The following is a 26,538-nucleotide window of genomic DNA, read 5'->3' as shown; positions in this document are numbered from 1 at the left end:
ATTTATTGAATAGACTGTTGTTTTCCCGATGTATGATGTTGGCATGTTTATTGAAAATAAGTTCACTGTGGATGTATAAGTTTGTTTTGGGGTTCTCTATTCTGTTACATTGCTCTATGTGTCTGTTCTTATGCCAGTACCCTGCTGATTTGGTTGTTATAGCTATGTTGTATAATTTGAAGTCAAGCAATGTGATTCTTCAGTTCTGTTGTTATTGCTCAAAATAGCTTTGGCTATTCTGGGTCTTTTGTGGTTCTATATAAATTTTAGAATTTTTTTCTGTTTCTGTGAAGAATAATAGTATTTTGAGAGGCATTATATTGAATATGTCGATTGCTTTTTGTAGTGTGAACATTTTAACAATATTGATTTTTCTAATACATGAACATGAAATACCTTTTCATTTTTAGGTGTCCTCTTTAATTTCTTTGAGCAAAGTTTTATAGTTTTTACTCTAAAGATTTTTCACTTCAGCTAATTCTTAAATATGTAATTTAATTTTTTTAGGGAGCATTATTTATTGATTTTTTTCTTTGTAAATAAAGTTTTATTATAACACAGTCATGTTCATTTATTTACATATTGTCCATGCCTTTTTTTATACTACAACAGTGGTCCCCAAGCTTTTTTATTATTATTATACTTTAAGTTCTAGAGTACATGTGCACAACGTGCAGGTTTGTTACGTATGTATCCATGTGCCATGTTGGTGTGCTGCACCCAGTAACTCGTCATTTACATTAGGTATATCTCCTAATGCTATCCCTCCCCCTGCCCCCACCCCATGAAAGGCCCTGGTGTGTGATGTTCCCCTTCCTGTGTCCAGGTGTTCTCATTGTTCAGTTCCCACCTATGAGTGAGAACATGTGGTTTTTGGTTTTTTGTCTTTGTGATAGTTTGCTGAGAATGATGGTTTCCAGCTTCATCCATGTCACTACAAAGGACATGAATTCATCCTTTTTGATGGCTGCATAGTATTCCATGGTGTATATATGCCACATTTTCTTAATCCAGTCTATCATTGATGGACATTTGGGTTGGTTCCAAGTCTTTGCTATTGTGAATAGTGCCACAATAAACATATATGCGCATGTGTCTTTATAGCAGCATGATTTATAATCCTTTGGGTATATACCCAGTAATGGGATGGCTGGGTCAAATGGTATTTCTAGTTCTACATCCTTGAGGAATCGCCACACTGTCTTCCACAATGGTTGAACTAGTTTACACTCCCACCAACAGTGTAAAAGTGTTCCTATTTCTCCACATCCTCTCCAGCACCTCTTGTTTCCTGACTTTTTAATGATTGCCCTTCTAACTGGTGTGAGATGGTATCTCATTGTGGTTTTGATTTGCATTTCTCTGATGGCCAGTGATGATGAGCATTTTTTCATGTGTCTGTTGGCTGAATAAATGTCTTCTTTAGAGAAGTGTCTGTTCATATCCTTTGTCCACGTTTTGATGAGATTGTTTGTTTTTTTCTTGTAAATTTGTTTAAGTTCTTTGTAGATTCTGGATATTAATCCTTTGTCAGATGGGTAGATTGTAAAATTTTTCTCCCATTCTGTAGGTTGCCTGTTCACTCTGATGGTAGTTTCTTTTGCTGTGCAGAAGCTCTTTAGTTTAATTAGATCCCATTTGTCAATTTTCCCTTTTGTTGCCATTGCTTTTGGTGTTTTAGACATGAAGTCCTTGTGCATTCCTGTCTCCTGAATGGAATTGCCTAGGTTTTCTTCTAGGGTTTTTATGGCTTTCGTTCTAATATTTAAGTCTTTAATACATCTTGAATAATTTTTGTATAAGGTGTAAGGAAGGGATACATTTTCAGTTTTCAACATATGGCCATCCAGTTTTCCCAGCACCATTTATTAAATAAGGAATCCTTTCCCCATTTCTTGTTTTTATCAGGTTTGTCAAAGATCAGATGGTTATAGGTGTGTGGTATTATTTCTGAGGGCTCTGTTCTGTTCCATTGGTCTACATCTCTGTTTTGGTACCAGTACTATGCTGTTTTGGTCACTGTAGCCTTGTAGTATAGTTTGAAGTCAGGTAGGGTGATGCCTCTGGCTTTGTTCTTTTGGCTTAGGATTGTCTTGGCAATGCGGGCTCTTCTTTGGTTCCATATGAACTTCAAAGTAGTTTTTTCCAATTCTGTGAAGAAAGTCATTGGTAGTTTGATGGGCATGGCATTGAATCTGTAAATTACCTTGGGCAGTATGGCCATTTTCACGATATTGATTCTTCCTATCCATGAACATGAAATGTTCTTCCATTTGTTTGTGTCCTCTTTTATTTCGTTGAGTAGTGAGTTGTAGTTCTTGAACAGGTCCTTCACATCCCTTGTAAGTTGGATTCCCAGGTATTTTATTCTCTTTGAAGCAATTTTCAGCTCTCTGTCTGTTATTGGTGTAAAGAATGCTTGTGATTTTTGCACGTTGATTTTGTATCCTGAGACTTTGCTGAAGTTGCTTATCAGCTTAAGGCAATTTGGGGCTGACACGATGGGGTTTTCTAAATACATAATCATGTCATCTGCAAACAGGGACAATTTGACTTCCCCTTTTCCTAACTGAATACCTCTTATTTCTTTCTCCTGTCTGATTGCCCTGGCCAGAACTTCCAACACTGTATTGAACAGGAGTGGTGAGAGAGGGCATCCCTGTCTTGTGCCAGTTTTCAAAGAGAATGCTTCCAGTTTTTGCCTATTCAATATGATATTGGCCGTGTGTTTGTCATAAATAGCTCTTATTATTTTGAGATACGGCCCATGAGTACCTAATTTATTGAGAGTTTTTAGCATGAAGGGCTCTTGAATTTTGTTGAAGGCCTTTTATGCATCTATTGAGATAATCACGTGGTCTTTGTCTTTGGTTCTCTTTATATGCTGGATTACGTTTATTGATTTTTGTATGTTGAACCAGGCTTGCATCCCAGGGATGAAGCCCACTTGATCATGGTGGATAAGTTTTTGATGTGCTGCTGGATTTGGTTTGCCAGTATTTTATTGAGGATTTTTGCATCAATGTTCATCAGGGATATTGGTCTAAAATTCTCTTTTTTTGCTCTGTCTCTGCCAGACTTTGGTATCAGGATGATGCCGGCCTGATAAAATGAGTTAGGGAGGATTTCTTCTTTTTCTATTGATTGGAATAGTTTCAGAAGGAATGGTTCCAGCTCCTCCTTGTACCTCTGGTAGAATTCAACTCTGAATTGGTCCACTCCTGGACTTTTTTTGTTAGTAAGCTCTCAATTATTGCATCAATTTCAGAGCCTGTTATTTGTCTATTCAGGGATTCAACTTCTTCCTGGTTTAGTCTTGGGAGGGTGTATGTGTTCAGGAATTTATCCATTTCTTCTAGATTTTCTAGTTTATTTGCATAGAGGTGTTTATAGTATTCTCTGATAGTAGTTTGTATTTCCGTGGAATCTGTGGTGATATCCCCTTTATCATTTTTTACTGTGTCTATTTGATTCTTCTCTCTTTTCTTCTTTATTAGTCTTGCTAGCAGTCTATCAATTTGTTGATCTTTTAAAAAAACCAGCTCCTGGATTCATTGACTTTTTGAAGGGTTTTTTGTGTCTCTATCTCCTTCAGTTCTGCTCTGATCTTGTTTCTTGCCTTCTGCTAGCCTTTGAATGTGTTTGCTCTTGCTTCTCTAGTTCTTTTAATTGTGATGATAGGGTGTCAATTTTAGATCTTTCCTTCTTTCTCTTGTGGGCATTTAGTGCTATAAATTTTCCTCTACACACTGCTTTGAATGTGTCCCAGAGATTCTGGTATGTTGTGTCTTTGTTCTCGTTGGTTTCAAATAACATCTTTATTTCCACCTTCATTTCGTTATGTACCCAGTAGTCATTCAGGAGAAGGTTGTTCACTTTCTATGTAGTTGAGTGGTTTGGAGTGAGTTTCTTAATCCTGAGTTCTAGGTTGATTGCACTGTGGTCTGAGAGACAGTTTGTTATAATTTATGTTCTTTTACATGTGCTGAGGAGTGCTTTTCTTCCAACTATATGGTCAATTTTGGAATAAGTGCAATGTGGTGCTGAGAAGAATACATTCTGTTGATTTGGGGTGGAGAGTTCTGTATGTGTCTATTAGATCTGCTGGGTGCAGAGCTGAGTTCAATTCCTGGATATCCTTCTTAACTTTCTGTCTCGTTGATCTGTCTATTGTTGACAGTGCGGTGTTAACGTCTCCCATTATTATTGTGTGGGAGTCTGTCTCTTTGTAGGTCTGCAAGGACTTGCTTTATGAATCTGGGTGCTCCTGTATTGGGTGCATATATATTTAGGATAGTTAGCTCTTCTTGTTGAATTGATCCCTTTACCATTATGTAATGGCCTTCTTTGTCTCTTTTGATCTTTGTTGGTTTAAAATCTGTTTTATCAGAGGCTAGAATTGCAACCCCTGCCTTTTTTTGTTTTCCATTTGCTTGGTAGATCTTCCTCCATCCCTTTATTTTGAGCCTTTGTGTGTCTCTGCACGTGAGATGAATCTCCTGAATACAGCACAATGATGGGTCTTGACTCTTTATCCAATTTGCCAGTCTGTGTCTTTTAATTGGAGCATTTAGTCCATTTACATTTAAGGTTGATATTTTTATGTGTGAATTTGATCCTGTCATTATGATGTTAGCTGGTTATTTTGCTCGTTAGTTGATGCAGCTTCTTCCTAGCCTTGATGGTCTTTAGAATTTGGCATGTTTTTGCAGTGGCTGGTACCAGTTGTTCCTTTCCATGTTTAGTGCTTCCTTCAGGAGCTCTTGTAAGACAGGCCTTGTGGTGACAAAATCTCTCAGCATTTGCTTGTCTGTAAAGGATTTTATTTCTCCTTCACTTATGAAGCTTAGTTTGGCTGGATATTAAATTCTGGGTTGAATATTCTTTTCTTTAAGAATGCTGAATATTGACCCCCACTCTCTTCTGGCTTGTAGAGTTTCTGCCGAGAGATCAGCTGTTAGTCTGATGGGCTTCCCTTTGTCGGTAACCTGACCTTTCTCTCTGGCTGCCCTTAACATTTTTTCCTTCATTTCAACTTTGGTGAATCTGACAATTATGTGTCTTGGAGTTGCTTTTCTCGAAGAGTATCTTTGTCGCATTCTCTGTATTTCCTGAATTTGAATATTGGCCTGCCTTTCTAGGTTGGGGAAGTTCTCCTGGATAATATCCTGCACAGTGTTTTCCAACTTGGTTCCATTCTCCCCATCACTTTCAGGTACACCAATCAGACATAGATTTGGTCTTTTCATATAGTCCCAAATTTCTTGGAGGCTTTGTTCATTTCTTTTTACTCTTTTTTCTCTAAACTTCTCTTCTCGTTCCATTTCATTCATTTGATCTTCAATCACTGATACCCTTTCTTCCTGTTGATCGAATTGGCTACTGAAGCTTGTGCATTCATCATGTGGTTCTTGTGCCATGGTTTTCAGTTCCGTCAGGTCATTTAATGTCTTTTTTACACTGGTTATTCTAGTTAGCCATTCGTCTAATCTTTTTTCAAGGTTTTTAGCTTCTTTGTGATGGGTTCAAACATCCTCCTTTACTTTGGAGAAGTTTGACCATCTGATGACTTCTCTCAACTCAACAAAGTCATTCTCCATCCACCTTTCTTCCATTGCTGGCGAGGAGCTGCATTCCTTTGGAGGAGAAGACGAGCTCTGATTTTTAGAATTTTCAGCTTTTCTGCTTTGGTTTCTCCCCATCTTTGTGGTTTTATCTACCTTTGGTCTTTGATGATGGTGATGTACAGATGGGGTTTTCTTGTGGATGTCCTTTCTTTATGTTAGCTTTCCTTCTAACAGTTAGGACCCTCAGCTGCAGGTCTGTTGGAGTTTGCTGGAGGTCCAATCCAGACCATGTTTGCCTGGGTATCACCAGCAGAGGCTGCAGAACAGTGAATATTGCAGAACAGCAAATGTTGCTGGCTGATTGTTCCTCTGGAAGCTTCGTCTCAGAGGGGCACCTGGCCGTGTGGTTTCAGTCGGCTCCTTCTGGGAGGAGCCTTCCAGTTATGCTATTCTCGGTTTAGGGACCCACTTGAGGAGGGTCTGTCCATTCTCAGATCTCAAATCTGTACTGGGAGAACCACTACCCTCTTCAAAGCTATCACAAAGGGACATTTAAGTCTGCGGAAGTTTCTGCTGCCTTTTGTTGACCTATGCCCCGCCCCCAGAGGTGGAGTCTGAGCTGAGGTGGGCTCCACCCAGTTCGAGCTTCCTGGCTGCTTTGTTTACCTACTCAAGCCTCAGCAATGGCGGGCGCCCCTCTCCCAGCCTCGCTGCAACCTTGCAGTTAGATCTCAGACTGCTGCGCTAGCAATGAGGGAGGCTCCGTGGGCGTGGGACCCTCTGAGCCAGGCGTAGGATATATTCTCCTGGTGTGTCGTTTGCTAAGACCATTGAAAAAGTGCAGTATTAGGGTGGGAGTGACCCGGTTTTCCAGGTGCCATCTGTCACAGCTTTGTTTGGCTAGGAAAGGGATTTCCCTGACCCCTTGTGCTTCCCGGGTGAGGTGATGCCTTGCCCTGCTTTGGCTCACTCTCAGTGGGCTGCACCCAGTGTCCTGCACCCACTGCCTGACAAGCCCCAGTGAGATGAACCTGGTACCTCAGTTGGAAATGCAGAAATCACCCGTCTTCTGCATGGCTCATGCTGGGAGCTATAGACTGGAGCTGTTTCTTTTTAGCCGTCTTGGAACCTCTTTAAATATTTAATTTTATTAGTAGCTATTGTAATTGTAATTTTATTAGTAGCAATTGTAATTGTAATAATTTTATTAGTAGCTATTAGTATGTAATTTTATTAGTAGCTATTGTAAGTTTTTAAAATTTCATTTTCAGATTTCTTCCTGTTGGCAAATACAATGGTATTAATTTGAATATTGATTTTATATCCTGCAACTACATTGAGTTTGTTTATCAGTTATACAAGTTTTTTGGTGGAGTCTTTAGGTTTTTCCAAATATAACATTATATCATCTGCAAACAAACATAATTTGATTTCTTCCTCTCTAATTTGAATGCCACTTTTCCCTTTCTCCTTTCCTTCCTTCCTTCCTTCCTTCCCTCCCTCCCTCCCTCCCTTCCTTTTACTTTCTCTTATCTGATTGTTCTAGCTAGGACTTCCAATATGTTTAATAACAGTGATGAAAGTGGGCATTTTCATCATATGATTTATCCTTCATTCTGTTGATAATCTGTATAGCATTGATTGATCTGCATATGTTTTTGGTTTTGGTCATATTACATATCTTACAGAATAGGCTTTCAGTTTTTTCTCACTGAATATGATACTATTTGTGGGTTTGTTGTGTGTGGCTTTTGTTATGTTGAAGTTTGTTTCTTCCATCCACGTGTTTTGAGGGTTTTTATCATAAAAGGATTTTGAATTTTATCAAATGCTTTTGCAGCATCAGTTGAAGTGACTATATAATTTCTTCCTTCATTCTGTTGATATGATGCACCACATTGATTGATCTGCATATGTTAAACTATACTTGCATCCCTGGGACAAATCCCACGTAGTCATGATGAATGATATTTTTAATGTATTGTTGAAATTGGTTTACTAGGTTTTTGTTCAGGATATTTGCATTAATGTTCTTCAGTGATATTGACCTATAGTTTTTTTTTTTTTAAATGGGTCTTTGGTTTTTATATCATGGCAATTCTAGATTCACAAAACTAGCTTGAACGTATTTCCTCCTCCTCCAGTTTTTGGGATAGTTTGAGTAAGATTGGTATTACTTCCTTTTAAATATTTGGTAAAATTCTGCAGTGAAGCCATTGGGTCCTGGGGTTTTTATTTGCTGGGAGACTTTCTGTTGTGAGTTTGATCTAGGTACTTGCTTTTGGTCTGACTAGGTCTTGGATTTCTTCATGGCTCAATCTTGGTAGGTTTTATGTGTCTAGCAGTTTATCCATTGCTCCTAGGTTTTTCAATTTATTGCCGTACAGTTGTTCATACTAACCTCTAATGATTTTTTGAATTCCTGCAGTATTGGTTGTAATGTCTCCTTTTTCATCTCTGATTTTATTCATTTTAGTCCTTTTTTAAATTTATTTTCCTGGTTAGCATGCATTAAGATTTGTCATTGTGAATTTTTTCAAAAAATATTTACTTAGCTATATCAGTGCTTAATATCCTATCAACATATTTGACTTAACAAATCATATGACTTTCTTTGTATTTTCAACTATGAAAATGACATATAATGATACTTTAGGAAATATACCTTAGAAGTGTTTCACATATTAAGGTATTTATTTTGTGGTATATACTCTACAAGTTAAGGCATTGCTAGCTTTCATAACTAATAAACTCTGAACAAAACACAATAGAAATTTATTTCTCACTTGCAGAAATACCAAATCTGGAGGTAAACTATGAACATGGTGATTTATGGACATAGACCCTTTCCATTTTGTGGCTTAACCACTTTCAAAACATGGTTTTGAGTCTTCTCCATTCAGCAAGCAAGTAGGAAAAGGGAGGGAGACTGTACAAGAGAATCTATTTTTTGTGTAAACATAAATTTTCATTCCCCTGGAAAAAAATGTGTAGAATTGCTATTGCTGGATCAAATGGTAGTTATTTGTTTAGTTGTATAAGAAAATGTGCATGAAGTTTTTATGAGTCAGGTCTCAAAATGGTGTACTTCAGATTCTGCCTACATTCCATGGATGAGAAATAGAGTTAATAGTCACTCATAACTGAAAAGTGGTTTGGGAAATATATTCTACTTGCCTAGGAGAAAGAGAAACAGATTTTAATGAACACATAGCAATATTGCTACCCATAGTATGAGCTTCATTCATTTAGCTTGCTAAAATCTGTGTTTATATTCATTTGGCCAAAAGTCATATAATTTCAGTCTGAATAAAAACTTTGTTGGAAGACTCAGAGGGAAAAGAAGTTAATTTTTCTAGGTATTTTTGTCTACCCCTGGTGTTATTTTTTCTCATGTATATATGGCACTGGCAGCTATTACTCTAGTAACAAAAAATCTTGAGGCAGGATATCAAAATATAATTGCACTCTTTATTTATTTGGGTAAAGAATGCAGCATCGATTTGGCAAAATTTTAAAAAATTCAGTGTATTATGTTAAAATAGCTCTATGAAACATCTTATTCTGTTTCAGGTTGCTATAAAGGAATACTTGACACTGGGTAATTTATCAAGAAAAGAGGTTCAATTAGCTCATGGTTCTGCAGGCTGAGAAGTTGAAGGGGCTAGCTGCAATTACAGCTCTGGTTTCTGGTGAGGGATTTTGTGCTGTATCACAGTATGGCAGAGAAGGTAGAAAAAGAAGTAGACACATATGAAGAGTGGAAACACCGAGGGGCACCCTGACTTTATAGCAACCCACTCTCCTGCGAACTAATCCATTTCCATAAGAATGAATCTAGTCTCTTGAGTGTAAGAGCTCACTCACTGATACTAGAACAACACCAAGTCATTCATAGGGGATCCACCTCCATTTCCTAAATACCTCCGGACAGGCTTCACCTCTCAACACTGCTACATTGGGGGTCAAATTTCCACATAAATTTTAGTGGAGACAAATAAACCTGTATCCAAAACATAGCAGAGCATATGATATAAAATAAGTTATTTTACCCTGCCCACTCCCTTCCACATTGAAGTAATTATTTTGCATTATGTAAATGCAACCCAAAATTGACTTTGCTCAAGTGTTATTCTTTGAAAGAAGACAATCAATTTTTTTTATTTTTACAAGTAACTCAAATAATAGGAATATAAATGTAACCCTCGAGGGGAATTGCTGAGCTGCCTTCCCATGCCCACATTGTTTTTTTTTATTATTATTATACTTTAGGTTTTAGGGTACATGTGCACAATGTACAGGTTTGTTATATATGTATCCATGTGCCATGTTGTTTTGCTGCACCCATTAACTCGTCATTTACATTAGGTATATCTCCTAATGCTGTCCCTCCCCCCTCCCCCCACCCCACAACAGTCCCCGGAGGGTGATGTTCCCCTTCCTGTGTCCATGAGTTCTCATTGTTCAATTCCCACCTATGAGTGAGAATATGTGGTGTTTGGTTTTTTGTCCTTGCGATAGTTTACTGAGAATGGTGTTTCCAGTTTCATCCATGTTCCTACAAAGGACATGAACTCATCATTTTTTATGGCTGCATAGTATTCCATGGTGTATATGTGCCACGTTTTCTTAATCCAGTCTATCGTTGTTGGACATTTGGGTTGGTTCCAACTCTTTGCTATTGTGAATAGTGCCACAATAAACATACGTGTGCATGTGTCTTTACAGCAGCATGATTTATAGTCCTTTGTGTATATACCCAGTAATGGGATGGCTGGGTCAAATGGTATTTCTAGTTCTAGATCCCTGAGGAATCGCCACACTGACTTCCACAACGGTTGAACTAGTTTACAGTCCCACCAACAGTGTAAACGTGTTCCTATTTCTCCACATCCTCTCCAGCACGTGTTGTTTCCTGACTTTTTAATGATGGCCATTCTAACTGGTGTGAGATGGTATCTCACTGTGGTTTTGATTTGCATTTCTCTGATGGCCAGTGATGATGAGCATTAAAATCCTACAAGAAAATCTAGTCAATACCATTCAGGACATAGGCCTGGGCAAGGACTTCGTGTCTAAAACACCAAAAGCAATGGCAACAAAAGCCAAAACTGACAAATGGGATCTAATTAAACTAAAAAGCTTCTGCACAGCAAAAGAAACTACCATCAGAGTGAACAGGCAACCTACAGAATGGGAGAAAATTTTTGCAACCTACTCATCTGACAAAGGGCTAATATCCAGAATCTACAATGAACTCAAACAAATTTACAAGAAAAAATCAAACAACCCCATCAAAAAGTGGGCAAAGGACATGAACAGACACTTCTCAAAAGCAGACATTTATGCAGCGAAAAAACACATGAAAAAATGCCCATGCCCACATTCTTTAAGACAATTTTACCTTATCTCTGGGAGGGTAATTTCTGGATTAATGATTTTTAACAGTTTTAATCAATTGATAAAAATTTGATGATTTTGGTTTTCATAAATAGGTAACATCACTTTCTCTCCCACTTTCTTGTTTCCCTAGCTTTTGCTATGAAGCCACGTCTGATATTGAAAAAGGACTGTGTTTCAAATAAAAACCATTACAAATATTACAGTATGTAATTATTGAGCAAATACTTTGTTCCAGCTACTGTCCTAAATATTTTATGTGCATTATTTCATAAAATTCCCACTATAATCTATAAAGTAGGTAGCATTATTATTTAAATATTAAAGAATAAATACCTGGGACTTAGAAGTTAAATAAGTTGCACTAGGCAAGATAGCTCATAAATCAAAGTGTGCAACTTGGACATAGGTCTTTGTAACTCCATATCTCAGTCTATTAACCATAATGCAATTTTGCATCTCTCCTACTGTGGGTTTACCCCTTGGGCAAATGATGTGAACCTCTGCACAATCTTGGTTATTGCCCAATAAATGAAAAGGGGTGTGCAAGCATTTACTTGAGATTCTGCATTCAATTCTATTGGATATATATATACTCTAAAGTGGATTGCTGAATAATAAGGAAATTGTAGTTTAAATTTTTTGAGGAACTTCCGCACTGGTTCCCATACTGGCTGCACCATTTTGTATTCCACTAAACAGTGCAAAACAAACAAACAAAAAAACAAACAAAAAACAAACAAATTTTCCACATCTTCACACATCTTCACCCATCTTCACCATGAGTTGTTATTATGTTATTTGCTCTTACAATTGCCATCATGACTGTAAGTTCATATCTTATTGTGCTCTTGATTTGCATTTCTCTCAAGGATTAGTGATTTTGAGCATCTCTTCATGTGATTATTGAACATGTATATATATTCTTTGGAGAAATGTCTACTCAGTCATTTGATCATTTTTAAATTTGGTTGTTTGCATTTTTCTTGTTGAATTGGAGGAGTTCTTTATATATTCTGGGTAAAACCCATTAAAAATGTATTATTTACAAATATTTTCTCACATTCTATTGGTTGCCTTTTTACTTTGTCTTTTCATGCACAGGAGTTTTTAAATTTTGAAGTATTCCGATTAACCTCTTTTTACTTTTAAACTTTTTTAAATTTTATGTGTACATAGAAGGTGTAAGTATTCATTAGTTACATGAGATACTTTGAAACTGGCATAAAATGCATAATAAACACATCAGTTAAATGAGGTGTCCATTACCTCAAGCATTTATCATTTTGCAGTGTTGCAAACATTCTAATATACACTTTTGGTTATTTTTAAATGTATAATAAATTATTATTCACTATAATTACTCTGTTGTGCTATAAAATACTAGTTCTCATTTGTTCTATCTAACTATATTTTTGTACCTACTAACCATCCCCACTCCCCACGACCACTGCCCTTCCCAACCTATGGTAACCCAGTTTGTTTACTTTTGTTCTTTGTGCTTTAGGTGTTATGTCTGAGAAATCATTGAAAAGTCAATGTGATAAAGTTTTTACTCTACATTTCTTTCTAAAAGGTGTATAATTTTAGCTTTTACATTAGGTCTTTGACCATTTGAGTTAATTTTTTGTAAGTGGTGTAAGTTAAGTGTCCAACTTCGTTCTTTTCCATGTGGATATTCAGTACTCTTAACACCAGTTACCGAAAAGATTTTCCTTCCCTCATTTGAATGGCCTTGGCACGTTTGGCAAAAATGATTTGACCATATATATGCGTATATATTGCTGGGTTCTCAATTCTATTGCAATGGATTGTAGGTCTGTCATTATGTCATTAATACACAGTTTGATTACCATAGTTATATAGTAAGTTTTGAAATCAGGAAATGTGAGAACTCCAATTTTGCTCTCTTTTCTCAAGACCATTTTGGTAATTTTGAGTCCTTTGAAATACCATACAAATTTTAGGATAGATTTTACTATTTTTTGCAAAAAAAATTTAATAGGATCTTATAGGAATCACATTGAATCTGTAAATTGTTTTGGGAAATATTGACATATTTTAATTTTTATTTTATTTTAGATTAAGGGAGGTACATCTGCTTGCTTTTGCATAATGGTAAAGACTGGGCTTCTAGTGTACCCAATAAATACCTAAGTAGCAAACATTGTGCCTGATTTTTCAACAGTCTCTTCATTCCCATCTTCTCCCCTTTTGGAGTTACCAGTGTCTATTATTTCCATCTTTATAATCATATGGACCCATTGCTTAGCTATCACTTTTAAGTGAGAACATGTAGTATTTGATTGTCTTTTTCTGAGTTAGTTCACTTAAGATAATCGTCCCCAGCTCCATCCACATTGCTGCAAAGGGAATACATTTATTATTTTTATGGCTGTATAGTAGACCATGGTGTATTTTCTTCATCCAGTCAACCACTGACGGACAGTTAAATTGGTTTCACGACTTTGCTATTATGAATAGTGCTGCAATGAACATACGAGTACAGGTGCCTGTTTTATACAATGATTCGTTTTCCTTTGGGTATACACCCAGTAATGGGATTGCTGGGTTAAATAATAGTTCTATTTTTAGTTCTTTGAGAAATCTCCATACCGTTTTACATGGAGGTTGAATAAATTTACATTCCCAATAAAAACGTATAAGCATTCCAGTTTCTCCACAAATATGCCAACATCTGATGTTTTCTTTTCCTTGTTTTACTTTTTAATGATAGCAATTCTGACCAGTGTGAGATGATATCACATTGTGGTTTTAATTTGCATTTCTCTGATGATTAATAATGTTGAGAAAATGCTCAACATTATTAATGTGTTAAAATACAAGCGTTTTCTCAACATTATTAATGTGTTAAAATACAAGTATTTGTTGGCCACTTGTATTTTTTCCTTTAAGAAATGTCTGTTCATGTTCTTTGCCCAGCTTTTAATGGAGATGTTTGTTTGTTTGTTTTTTCTTGTTGAGTTGTTGGTTTTCTTGTAGATTCTGGATATTAGTCCTTTGTCACATAAATAATTTGCAAATATTTTCTCCCATTCTGTAGGTTGTCTATTTACTCTGTTGATTGTTTATTTTGCTGTGTAAAGGCATTTTGGTTTAATTAAGTCCCATTTGTCTATCTTTGTTTTGGTTACATTTGCTTTTGAGTTCTTCATCATAAATGGTTCGACTTGCCCAATGTCCAGGAAAGTTTTCTCTAGATTTTCTTCCAGGATTTTTGTAGTTCCATGTTTTTCATTTAAGTCTTTAATCCATCTCGAGCTGATTTTTGTATATGGTGAGAGATCGGGGTTCAGTTTCATTCTTCTGCACATAGCTAGTCAATTTTCCCAGCACCATTGATTGAATAACGTGTCCTTTCTCCATTTTTTATTTTTGGCAACTTTGTTGAACATCAGTTTGTTGTACTTTGTGGCTTTATTTCTGGGTTCTCTGTTTTGTCCTCTTTATCTATGTGTCTATTTATGCTCCAGTACCATACTGTTTTAATTACTGTAGCCTTGTAGTTTAACTTGGAGTCAAGCAGTGTGATACCTTTGGATTCGTTCTTTTCACCCAGAATTGCCTTGACTAATTTTTTTTGGTTGCTGTTCCATATGAATTTTAGGATTGTATTTTTCTAATTCTGTTAAAAATGATGTTGGTAATTTGGTAGGGATTGCCTTGAATCTGCAGGTTGCTTTGGACAGTATGCTCATTTTAACAATATTGATTCTTCCAATCCTTGAGCATGGGATATTTTCTATGTTTGAATCATCTACGATTTATTTCATCAGTGTTTTGAAGTTCTCTTTGTAGATATCTTTTACCTCCTTGTTAAATGTATTCCTAGGTATTTTATTTATTTTTGGTTATTATAAATGGAATCGAGTTATTGATTTGGTTTTCAGCAAGGACTTTATTGATGTACAGAAATGCTACTGTTTTGCACATTGATTTTGTATTTTGAAACTTTAGTGAATTTGCTTATCAAGTCTAGGAGTCTTTTGAGGGAATATTTAGGGTTTTCTAGGAATATAATCATCCTCAGCAAAGAGGTAATTTGATCTGCTCTTTCCCAATTTGAAGACTTTTTATTTATTTCTCTTGCCCAATTACTGTGGTTAGGACTTCCAGTATTATGTCGAGTAGGAGTTGTGAGATTGGACATCCTTGTCTTCTTGCAGTTCTTAGTTGGAATGCTTTTAACTTTTTCCTATTCAGTATAATGTTGGCTGTGGTTTAGAGATGTCTCTTATTATTTTGAGGTATGTTCTTTTGATGTCTAGTGTGTTCAGGGTTTTTATGATGAAGGGACACATTCTCTCAAGTGCTTGTTCTGCATCTGTTGAGATGGTGAATCACATTTATTGATTTGCAGATGTTGAATCATCCTTACATCCCTGTAATAAAACCCACTTGATTGTAATGAATTAACTTTTTTGATGTGCTGTTGGAATCTGTTTGCTAGTACTTTGTTGAGGACTTTTGTATCTATGTTTTCAGATCTGTTGGCTTGTAGTGTTCTTTTTTGTTTTGTCCTTGCCTGATTTTGGTATCAGAATGATACTGGTTTCATAGAATGAGTTAGAAAGAAATCCCTTCTCCTCAATTTCTGTGAATAGTTTCAATAAGATTGTTACCAGCTCTTCCTTTGATGTCTGGAAAAATTTGGCTGTGAATCTGTCTAATATCAGACTTTTTTGTTTTGTTGAAAAAAATTTTATTACTGATTCAGTTTCTTTACTCGTTATTGGCATGTTTACGATTTTTCTTTCTTCCTGGTTCAATCTTGAGAATTGCTATGTTTCCAGGAAATTATCAATTTTTTACAGGTTTTCTAGTTTTAGCACATAGTGGCACTCATAGTAGTCCCTGCTAATCTTTTGTATTTGTGTGGCATCAGTTGTAATGTCCTCTTTCTCATTTCTGATTGTACTTGTTTGAATCTTGCTTCACTGTAGCTTGGTTAATCTAGTTAGCTGTCTGTCAATTTTGCTTATCCTTAAAAAGAAGCCACAACTTTTTCTTTTGTTACTTTCTTGTATCATTTTTTTTTGTCTCCATCTTCCTTAGTTCTGCTCTGACCTTTGTGATTTCTTTTCTTCTGGTAGTTTTGGGTTTGCATTGTTCTGTTTTTCCAGTTCCTTGAACTTTGATGTTTGGTTTTTAATTTGGGATTGTTGTAATGTGGACATTTAATCTTATAAATTTTTCTCTTAACACTGTTTTTGCTGTATCACATAGTTTTTGATATGTTGTATCTCTGTTTTCATCATTTTGATTTCTCTTTATTTGTGCCTTAATTTTGTCATTTACTCAAAAGTCATTCAGAAACAAGTTGTTTAGCTTCCATGTACCTGTGTAGATTTTAGAGGTCCTCTTGGTGTTGCTTTTAAATTTTGTTTCACTGTGGTCCAAAAAGATACTTAATATGATTTTGATTTCAAAATATTTAACAAATCTTCCTTTATGTCCAAGCATATGGTCAATTTTGGAGAATATTCTATGTGGAGGTGAGAAGAGAATATATTCTACTGTCATTGGATGGAATGCTCTGTAAATGTCTAATATGTTCATTTGGTCTATAGTTCAGTGTAAGTTTGAGTTTATTTGTGGCTTTACCACTTTAGTGATCTGTCTAGTGGTTTCAGTGGGGGTGTTTAAGTCCCTCATTATTACTCTATTGCTATCCATATTTTTTTTTAGGTCAAGTAGTATTTGTTTTGTGAATCTGGGTGCTCCAGTGATGGCTGTATATATATTCAGGATGATTAAATCTTCTTGATATACTGAAGCTTCTATCATTATATAAGTCCCTTCTTTTTTTGTTAACTGCTGTTGATTTAAGGTCTGTTTTATCTGATATGGGGATAGCTGCTCCTGCTCACTTTTGTTTTCCATTTGCATGACGTATCTTTATTCACCCATTTAATTTAAGTCTATAGTTGTATTTAGCCAGTAGGTGTGTCTCTTTTAGGCAACAGATTGTTGTGTGTTTTTTTTAATCAAGTTAGTCTATCAGTATCTTTTAAGTGGAGTGTTTAGGCCATTCATATTCAAGGTGAATAATATTAATATGTGAGATTTTGATCTTGTCATATTGTCATTACCTAGTTGCCTTGGGGTTTCAATTGTGTAATTGTTTCATAGGTTATACAAACTTTGTACTTGTGTCCTTTTATAATGGTGATTGTTGTTGGTTCATCTCCATGTTTAGAACTCTTTTGAGCTTTTCTTGGAGGAACAGTCTAGTGGTAATAAATTCCCTTAGTGATTGTCTGGGAAATACTATTTCTCCCTTATTTTTGAAGCTTAGTTGGCAGGATATATTATTTTAGTCTGGCATTCCTTTTCTTTAAGGAGGCAAAAAATAGCCTCAATCTTTTCTAGATTGTAGGATTTCTGCTGAAAAGTTTGCTATTAGTCTGATGAGATTTCCTTTATAGATGATTACACAATTCTCCTTGCCACTCTTAGAATTTTTTTTTCAAGCTGGCTTTGGATAGCTTGATGACTATATTTTACATATATATATATTTTATATATATATAATATAATATATAATATATATTTTTTTGAGACAGAGTTTCACTCTTGTTGCCTAGGCTGGAGTGCAGTGGTGTGATCTTGGCTCATTGCAACCTCCGCCTTCCAGTTGCAAGCAACTGGATGACTATATTTTTTGGTGAAGTTCTTCTTGCAATGTATCTTCCAGGATTTCTCTGACTTCTTGTCTGGATGTCTAAATCTCAAAGTTTTCTTGAATTATTTTCTGAAATAAGTTTTCCATACTTTTTTTTCCTTTCTTTCTCTCTAGAATACTTACAACTTGTAGATTTTTAGATTGTAGATTTGGAAGTTTTACATAATTCCATATTTCTCAAAGGCTTTGTTCATCTTTTAAAATTCATTGTTCTTTATTTCTTCTGACTGAGCTAATTCAAATGACCTGTCTTTCAGCTCTGTAATACTTTTTTTCTATTTGGTTTAGCCTATTGTTAAAGTTTTTAACTGTATTTTGTAACTCCTACTTTTTTTTTGTTTCCAGATGTTGTTTTATTTCCATAATATTTTTCTCTTCTTTCATGTCCTGAATTGTTTTCCTGATTTCTTTGTGTTGGTTTTAGCTTTTTCTTGCATCATGTTGAGCTTCTTTAAAATCAATACATAGAATACCTAGTATTTCAAAGATTTCATTTTGGTTAGAATTTGTTGGTAAAAGGTCTTCTCCCTTGACGGTGTCGTAACACTCATACTTTCAGAGTTGTTTCTCTGGTTATTTCCCATTTTGATAGGCTATTTCTCCTACTTATATTTTGATTTTTCTTTTGTTTAGGTGGAAATATTTTTACTCCTGAGGAGGTGTCTAAAGTATATGATGTTGTGTAGAGTCCTTTGACTTTGGCTACGAATGTTTTAAGTGGCAAGGAGTTTATATAAGTTCCTTGGTTATAGGTAGCCTATATACAGTGGTTTTCTCAAATATTTCTGTAGTAGTGGTGTTCTGGGCATGTCAGCAGGCCCACTGCCTCCTATGTAGCTTGGATGTCAGTGCTTTCAGGGTATCTGACATTATTCCCCAGTGCTGTGCACTTCAGTCAGCAGATTTCTTGTTTTATTGTACCATTTAGCCTCAAGGCAACTAGTTTGTCTTATGGGTAAGAGCTGATTGCAGCCAATGTGGATGGGTGTGTATTTGATCTGGTTTACTGTGGGAAGTTCTCTGTTGCCTCAGGTCTTGGGCTGGTTTATATCAGTCAATCACCATCAAAGGGGCTGCTTCCCAGTCTTCTCTCCAGGTTCTGGGGTGTTCTTTGCTATTCTGGTGAATTCCCATTTTTCTTCTTGAATTAAAACTCATAGAGTTTAGCTTTACACACTATTTCTCTATTTCTAAGTGACTGAAGCCCACTAAAAGCCCGTAACCCACTATGTTAGAATAAAATAGGCATTAAAATCTTAAAAATATTGAATCTTCCACTGAATGAACATGGGACATTATTTTATTTACTCATGTCTTTATTAAATTTTTGTAACAAACTTTTGTAGTTTTTAGTATACACGTCTTTTACCTCCTTGATTAAGTTTATTCCTAAATATTTTATTATTTTAATGCTGTTGTTTTTGGAATTGTTTTATCATTTTTTAAATGTTTATTGTTAGTGTATAGAAATGAAATTGATATTTCTGTGTTGATTTTGTATCATGCAAATTTGCTTAATTTATTAGTTATAACAGCTTTTTTGTGGAAAATTGATGGTTTTCTATATAGAATATCATATCACCTGAAAACAAATTTCACTTTGTAATTTTCAACTTGGATGGCTTTTATTTCATTATCTTATTATATAATGGTGGCTAGGACGTTTAGTACTATATTAAATAAAAATGACAAAAGTAGGTATCTTGTTCTTATTTCTGATTTTAGAGAAAATGTTTCCAGTCTTTCACCATGTTCCAAGAAGCCAAACAGAAAACTGGGACCAATATCCCCAATTAATATTGATGAACAAACAATCCTAAACAAAATATGAGCAAACAATATTCAGCAACACACAAAAAGGATCATACAACATGTGCAAGTGAGATTTATCCCTGGGATGTAAGAATGATTTGATTTATGCAATTCAATCAATGTCATATGTCACATTAGCAGAATGAAAGATAAAAAAAATATATATCATATCAATAGACACAGCAAAAGAATTTGACAAAATGCAATATCATTTTGTGGTAAAATCTCTCAATAAATTATGTATTAATGTACCACAACATAATAAAGGACATATATGACAAGCACAAAGGTAACATCATACTCAATGATGAAAAGCTGAAGGCTTTTTCTTTAAGATTAGGAACAAGACAAGGATGCCCACTCTCACAACTTATAGCTGGTATAGTACTGGTAGTCCTAGCTAGTGCAATTAGGAGAGTGATTGCTGGGTCACATGGTTAGTATGTGCTTAACTTTACAAGAAACTGCTCAACAGATTTTCTGATACGGTTTTGGAAGTTTCAGTTATTATAAGAACATACTTTATATACTCCAATTTTATGCCACTGTAAAACAGTAATAAATATTGAACTTTAAGACTTTTCTAAATACAATTTTTAAATAAACTACAATCTTATTTTTAGCTGCTTTTCTATTTTCTACTAAGCCTCTGCCAAGGCTTCTGGGCCACAGTGTGTCCACTAAACAAAAAGTTATTTTTGAATGATTCTGTTGCCCTAACCTTTGATGCATACCATGTCTACATTAAAAAAACTGATATGACAAAATTTCATTTGTATTGCTAATTTTAAAATAAATTCTTTGGAAAATATGCACCCTTTATATGATTACCTACTAGGGGATCAATATTGACAAATGTAAAAGCTTTTAAATCATTTTTAAAAATGTATAGCCTACATGCATTATGCTACAAGATAACTTGTTTCTTTATTAAAAAAAATCTTGCCTGTATCAAAACATCTCATGTACCCCATAAGTATATGCAGTATATGCAGCTATGATGTACCAATACAAATTAAAAATGAAAAATTAAAAAATCTTACCTACTTTTCAAAATATTTGAGATCTTAGAAAGTTAACTGTAGTATAATATAAAAATAATTATAATGCTGATGGTTGTTGTGAAGACTTGGTTCTTGTATTTTGAGTTTAAAAGAATTTAAACAAGAGACACACAGCAAAGGAGATGCAGTATAGAGCAATGCATTTCAAAGGAGAAAGAATACTCTGAAAGTTAGGTGCAGAATAGACAGTACACCCTGAGGGACAATTCAGAGTGAGCTGCCCATGAGGAGGAGATAGCAAAGACTGGCATTAGGGAGACTCCCTTTATGGAAGTCTTACATGATTATTCATAAGGGAGTGGGAAAGAATGTTGCTGGTAAGCATATTGTGGGTGGTCCTTTGGCTGCACATGCACGGTAGCTGTACATGCTTGTCCATACATCGCGTGTCTCATTAGCATCTTAAATCTCCACCCAGCAGTGTGTTTTTTACTATTATTAGAGCAAATCATCAGTCTGAGGACAGGTAAAATCAAAATGTGCCTGCTTTCTACATGGGAACTTCCCTTCTGGAGATAGCTTTTCTTGAATGAGCTTGACTACAATGCAAATGCAGGGGTTCATTTTGTTGATGGTGTGGTCACTATGGTTGCCACATCCTGAGGACATGGTTACTGCCTTGACTACCTAGCCTCTCTCAATTTTCCCTTAAGTGATTTCGGGCTCACAGTCATATGGGAGGTTGAGGGGCTAGGTTACTTAGTCCAGAGCTGCTTCCTGCTGGGTGGGTAGTTGTCCCTGCTTAGCCTGGGCCCTAAAGTCTCTTTCTGTCTCATTTAACGAGTTTTAAGTCATGTTGTTTGTAGGACTGGTGGGTGACATGTGGGATAGCTTATTAGCAGCCAAATGTTGGAAGCCTTGCAAAACCATCATGTGGACCCGGGATTGCTGTAGGAGAGAGAGCTAGAAACTGGTTAGCACTTTTAACAAAGTTGGACTGAAAGTTACGGCTAAAAGTATGGTAATAATTGGCACTATTAAAGGAAGCAAGGCTGATAATACCGGTTGTTTCCAAGTTCCTGTTATAGTTCCCAAAGACTCAGTTTTGTTTGCTTGGGTATTAATATTTTTAATGTTTTCTGGGAACAAAGTAGACTAATTAATGTAAAAACAGCATTCTCCTTTTAGATACAAACATGTTCCTCCTTGTCCAGCTGTGACAACATCTACAGCTCTTTAGTTTTGTAGGGCTACAGCAGCCAGGGAGTCCAGCTGTTGCTGAAGTCTAGTGAGGCCCTCTGCTGTTTTTGGAGGGTCACTGTGGTCTCCTGAGAGTTTATGCTGGATTCCCAAGGCTCCACCTTCTGTGACTGACCCCGCTAATCCCAACAGAGAGGATAGCATCAAACCTAAGGGAATAAAGGGTCCTATGTGTAGGTGGATCTTGTGATGTTGGTACATGGGGAAAGGGAGAGATGCATTACCCAATTGAAAGTTAAATAAGGAGAAATGAAAGCAATGGAGCATCATCCCTTCCATAGTGGAGAGAGTTGTAGATATGCCAAATATTCAAAATGCCCCACACCAGCTAAATTTCTTGTGATGGTGACATTTGTGCTGCAGAAGTATTTTGCATGAAGGTGGTAAAAGTAATGAAAGTTCAGTGGTCACTGTGATTATTAGAGAATGGTAGAGTTGGGTGGTGTTAATAAGTTTTTAAAATAAGCTTCCTTTTTTAGAGTCCCATCAAAAAATGTGTAGATGACCCAGTAATAAAAGCTTGGTTATATTGACTCTCTTGGAGTTCTTCTATGAGAATAGTAAAACTGGCACAATTATTGTAAAGGCAGAAGGGAAATTGCTTTGGGTAAAAGATAAGGTAAGAAAGCATTTTTCCCTTTGTCAGGAGGAACTATTATTAATATAATTAAAAGGGAAGTTTGAACTGGCCATAACCAGGTTCAAGGAAGCCTCCTTGTATTGCTTGTTTAGCCAGATATTCCCATTTTATAGGCCAACGGGTGTGTTCCAGGAGGTGTATAGGAATGTCGGCCCAGTCTTCTTGAGGCACAAATATGGCTTATTTTCTACTTTTGGTAGTCATGCAAAGCCAGCAAGGCTAAGTTAATTTTAATAAGCTGGGAGTATGATTTATTATTTCTTTAGCAGATAAAGTCATTTTACTAAGAGTGTGCAAAGTGAGTAAATAAGATAAAAATAAAAAAATACTTATCTTTTAAGGTGATCTCATTTTGAGCTGTTTTCTTGAATAGAAACTTATGCTGAGAAAATATTCATTGTTTGATGTTTTGGGTTTTGATTATTTATTGGACAGGAGCTTTAGACCCTCCAGTGCTTCACAAGAATAACTTGGAGTCTGCATTGTGTGTTTTTGTGATGACTTAAAGAAATAATTTTTATTTGTGATAAGTGCACCCAAGGCCCCATATCCCTAAGTTTTACTGCAATTGAAGTTGGCCAGCTGCAGGGCAGAGTGAAAATCATAGTTTGGTGTTTGCTATTAACACCAATGACAGTATGGTATTTGGCAGACAGAGGTCTAGGGCAGAAAGTGAGGGTTGACAGGCTGGCCTCTATGTTTAAAAGGAAATTAGTATTTCTGCCTTTCACAGCCAGAGTCACCCAAGACTCCACTGCTATGATTGAGACTGATTGCTACATGGGAGAGTCATTGTTAGCTTTGGATCTTTTTAGTCTTTGGCCAAGGTCAATAAGGAATTAGGAGTCCCCTCCTGCCTTCAGAGTTGGGGACATTTCTTCTTCCAGTGCCCTTTTTTACCACATTGATGATAGGCTCCAGGGGGTCTGTAAGCCTGAAGGCCCTTGGGCCTTGTTACTGATTTGGCTCCAGTGTCCAGACTTTTTGTAAATGCTGCAATAGCCCTTTGGGTTCCATCCAGAATGATCTGGAGATGGAAGTTTTCCCATAGCGAGTTTCTGTCTTGTCTCTCTTTTCTTCTTTGATTTGTATGTGCCTTTTTCACTCTGCCCTGGTATTTGCAGAACCCAAAAGCTACATTTAGTCACTTATTTATTGGGGATTTGGAGACCCATGGCTAGTTTTTGTTAGTTTTTCTAATATCTGGGGCAGACTGATTAATGGAGTAGGTTTCTACGAGGATTTGGTACATTTCTCTATTTGTTACCTTCCTGAGAGAAAAAGAGTGAGTAGTCTGTTTTTTCATTTTAGGTTGGCGATAGGATACACTGTTATGAGTTGTTCCAATGGGACTGGGCTATTCAGGGAGTGTCTGGTAAGTACGTTGATATGGAAGGGATGCAGAAGACTGTGTTTCTGGTAAGGAAGGACTAGTAGAAGGAGTAGAAGCTCAAGAGGTTTGAGGAGTAAACTTGAACTAGATTATAAGGAAAGGAAGCTGTTCATGGGAAGCATGTTTCCTAATATAGAGTCATTAATTACACTGAGTTTCCTCAAACTCTTTCGAAAAACCTGCAAATATATTTGGTGTTGGTGTTTAAGAAGCTTTTCTTAGTATAGACAAGTTCAGTTAGGTGGAAGAATAATGCCAGGGTCCCCTTGACCCTTGGAAAATTTCTTATCATCCTCCTTTATTTTTATAAAAAGGTGCAATTATAAAACAGTATTGTTTGGGACCATGCTATGTTGAATAAGCCTAATCACGGAGCATTTATTTATACATTTTTTCACTTTATTAATGGAAAACCTTATATATGTGCCCTTAATGCTTTAATTTTGCTCTTAAAATAATGGCTTAGCAGGTGTAAATGGTCATACCTCTTAGGCTTCCTAGGTTCCATAAAGGGAATTTGGCAGAAAATGTGTCTTACCCAGCAATTTTAAGTTTTCTTCTGTGTAAAGACAAAACTCCATTCACCCTGGCCAAAGGTGGAGGAGCCTTGACACACACAGAAGAAAGGGCCTTTAGGATATATCTTATTAGCCTTACAGGTAAGAGATAAAAAGAAAAGAGGTGAAAGTCTTTGAGTACAGACGGACCAAAAAGCAAAATAAATTTTCATGAAAACAACTGAAAAATGATGAAATACAACGAAGTGCAAACATAACAGGATATTTGTTACTAGTAAGATAAAATGAAGATCTTTAGACATTTTGAGGCCTATGCTTAAGCCCTGCAACCTTCACAATCCTCCTGTCCAGGAGGACCAGAGTGACCTAGGCCTACTCAGTGTGGACTTTGAAGTCCACTTCCTACTTCCACTGTCACCCATCAGCATGAACTGAGAAATCAGACAGAGGGAGCAAAGTCACAATGGCTTAGGGGAAATGTTCTGGAAATTTATAAGTGGAAGAATGAGAGGAAAGGGAGAGACTCAGTGATGGAAAAGAAAACCCTAAGCCTTAAAGTGGTGAGGATGTGATCAAGAGTTTTAGCTTTGGCCATTTTAAAATCTCTTAATTTATAAAGCTTAAAAATATTCCAATTTTATTTAGTATACAACCTAGAGGTGTTTCAGTGAGAGTAGACAGGTAGCTCTCCAGGAGCCAAGATAATCAAATGATAGAAACATAGACCAAAGTCAAGGAGGTCATGGGCATCCACATGAGCAAAGTTAGACCATGATGGAGTCCAAGGTGTCCCTTTGAATTCTCATAAAACTGAAGCCCTAGGAGATCATGAGTGTTTGCCACGCACCACCCTAGGTATCACCAGCCCTAGTAATCACCAGGCCTGACTGAATTGGCCCCCACTGCCAGCTGTGGGGCCCAGATGTCTTGCCAACAAATCTTTTTCTACCTGATTTGGCAGTAAAAAAATATCAATAGGTTTTTGGGGAACAGGTAGTTTTTGGTTACATGGATAAATTATTTAGTGATGATTTCTGAGATTTTGGTGCACCCATTACTTGAGCAATGTACACTGTACCCAATGTGTAGTCTTTTATCCCTCACTCCCCTCCCACACTTCCCAAGTCCCCAAAGTCCATTATATTATTCTTATGCCTTTGCATCATCATAGCTTAGATCCCACTTATGGGTGAGAACATACAATGTTTGGTTTTCAATTCCTGAGTTATGCTACTTAGAATAATGGTCTCCAGTTCCATCCAGGTTGCTGTGAATGCCATTGTTTTGTTCATATTTATGGCAGAGTAGTATTCCATGGTGTATACCTACCACATTTTCTTTATCCACTAATTGATTGATGGGCATTTGGGCTGTTTCCATATTTTTGCAATTGCGAGTTGTGCTGGATATAAACCTGCATGTGCAAGGATCTTTTTCATATAATGACTTCCTTTCCTCTGGGTACATACCCAGTAGTGGGATTGGTGGATCAAATGGTAGTTCTATTTTTAGCTCTTTAAGGAATCTCCACACTGTTTTTCACAGTGGTTGTAGTAGTTTACATTACCACCAACAGTATAGAAGTGTTCCTATTTCACAACATCCATGTCAATATCTATTTTTTTATTATGGTCATTTTTGCAGGAGTGAGGTGGTATCATATTGTGGTTTTGATTTGCATTTCCCTGACCTTTAGTGATGTCAAGCACTTTTAATATGTTTGTTGGGCATTTGGATATCTTCTTTTGAGAATTGTCTATTCATTTACTTAGCCCACTTTTTGATGGGATCTTTTTTTTCGCTTGCTAATTTGTTTGAGTTCCTTGTAGATTCTGGATATTAGTCCTTTGTCAGATGTATAGATTGTGAAGATTTTCTCCCACTCTGTGGGTTGTCTGTTTTCTCTGCTGACTGTTCCTTTTACTGTGCAGAATGTCTTTAGTTTAATTAATCTCCACCTATTTATCTTTGTTTTTATTGCATTTGCTTTTGGATTCTTGTTCATGAAATCTTTCCCTAAACCAATATTTAGAAGGGTTTTTTTGATGTTATCTCCTAGAATTTATATATTTTCAGGTCTTAGATTTAAGTCCTTAATCTACCTTGAGTTGATTTTTGTATAAGGTGAGAGATGAGGATCCAGATTTATTCTCCTACAGGTGGCTTGCCAATTATCTCTGCACCATGTGTTAAATAGGGTGTCCTCTCCCTACTTTATGTTTTTGTGTGCTTTGTCAA

The sequence above is a fragment of the Symphalangus syndactylus genome, chromosome X (assembly GCF_028878055.3).
Source record: "Symphalangus syndactylus isolate Jambi chromosome X, NHGRI_mSymSyn1-v2.1_pri, whole genome shotgun sequence".
In the NCBI taxonomy this organism is placed as follows: domain Eukaryota; kingdom Metazoa; phylum Chordata; class Mammalia; order Primates; family Hylobatidae; genus Symphalangus; species Symphalangus syndactylus.
The sequence above is the reverse complement of the archived record's forward strand: the minus strand, read 5'-3'. Positions refer to the sequence as shown.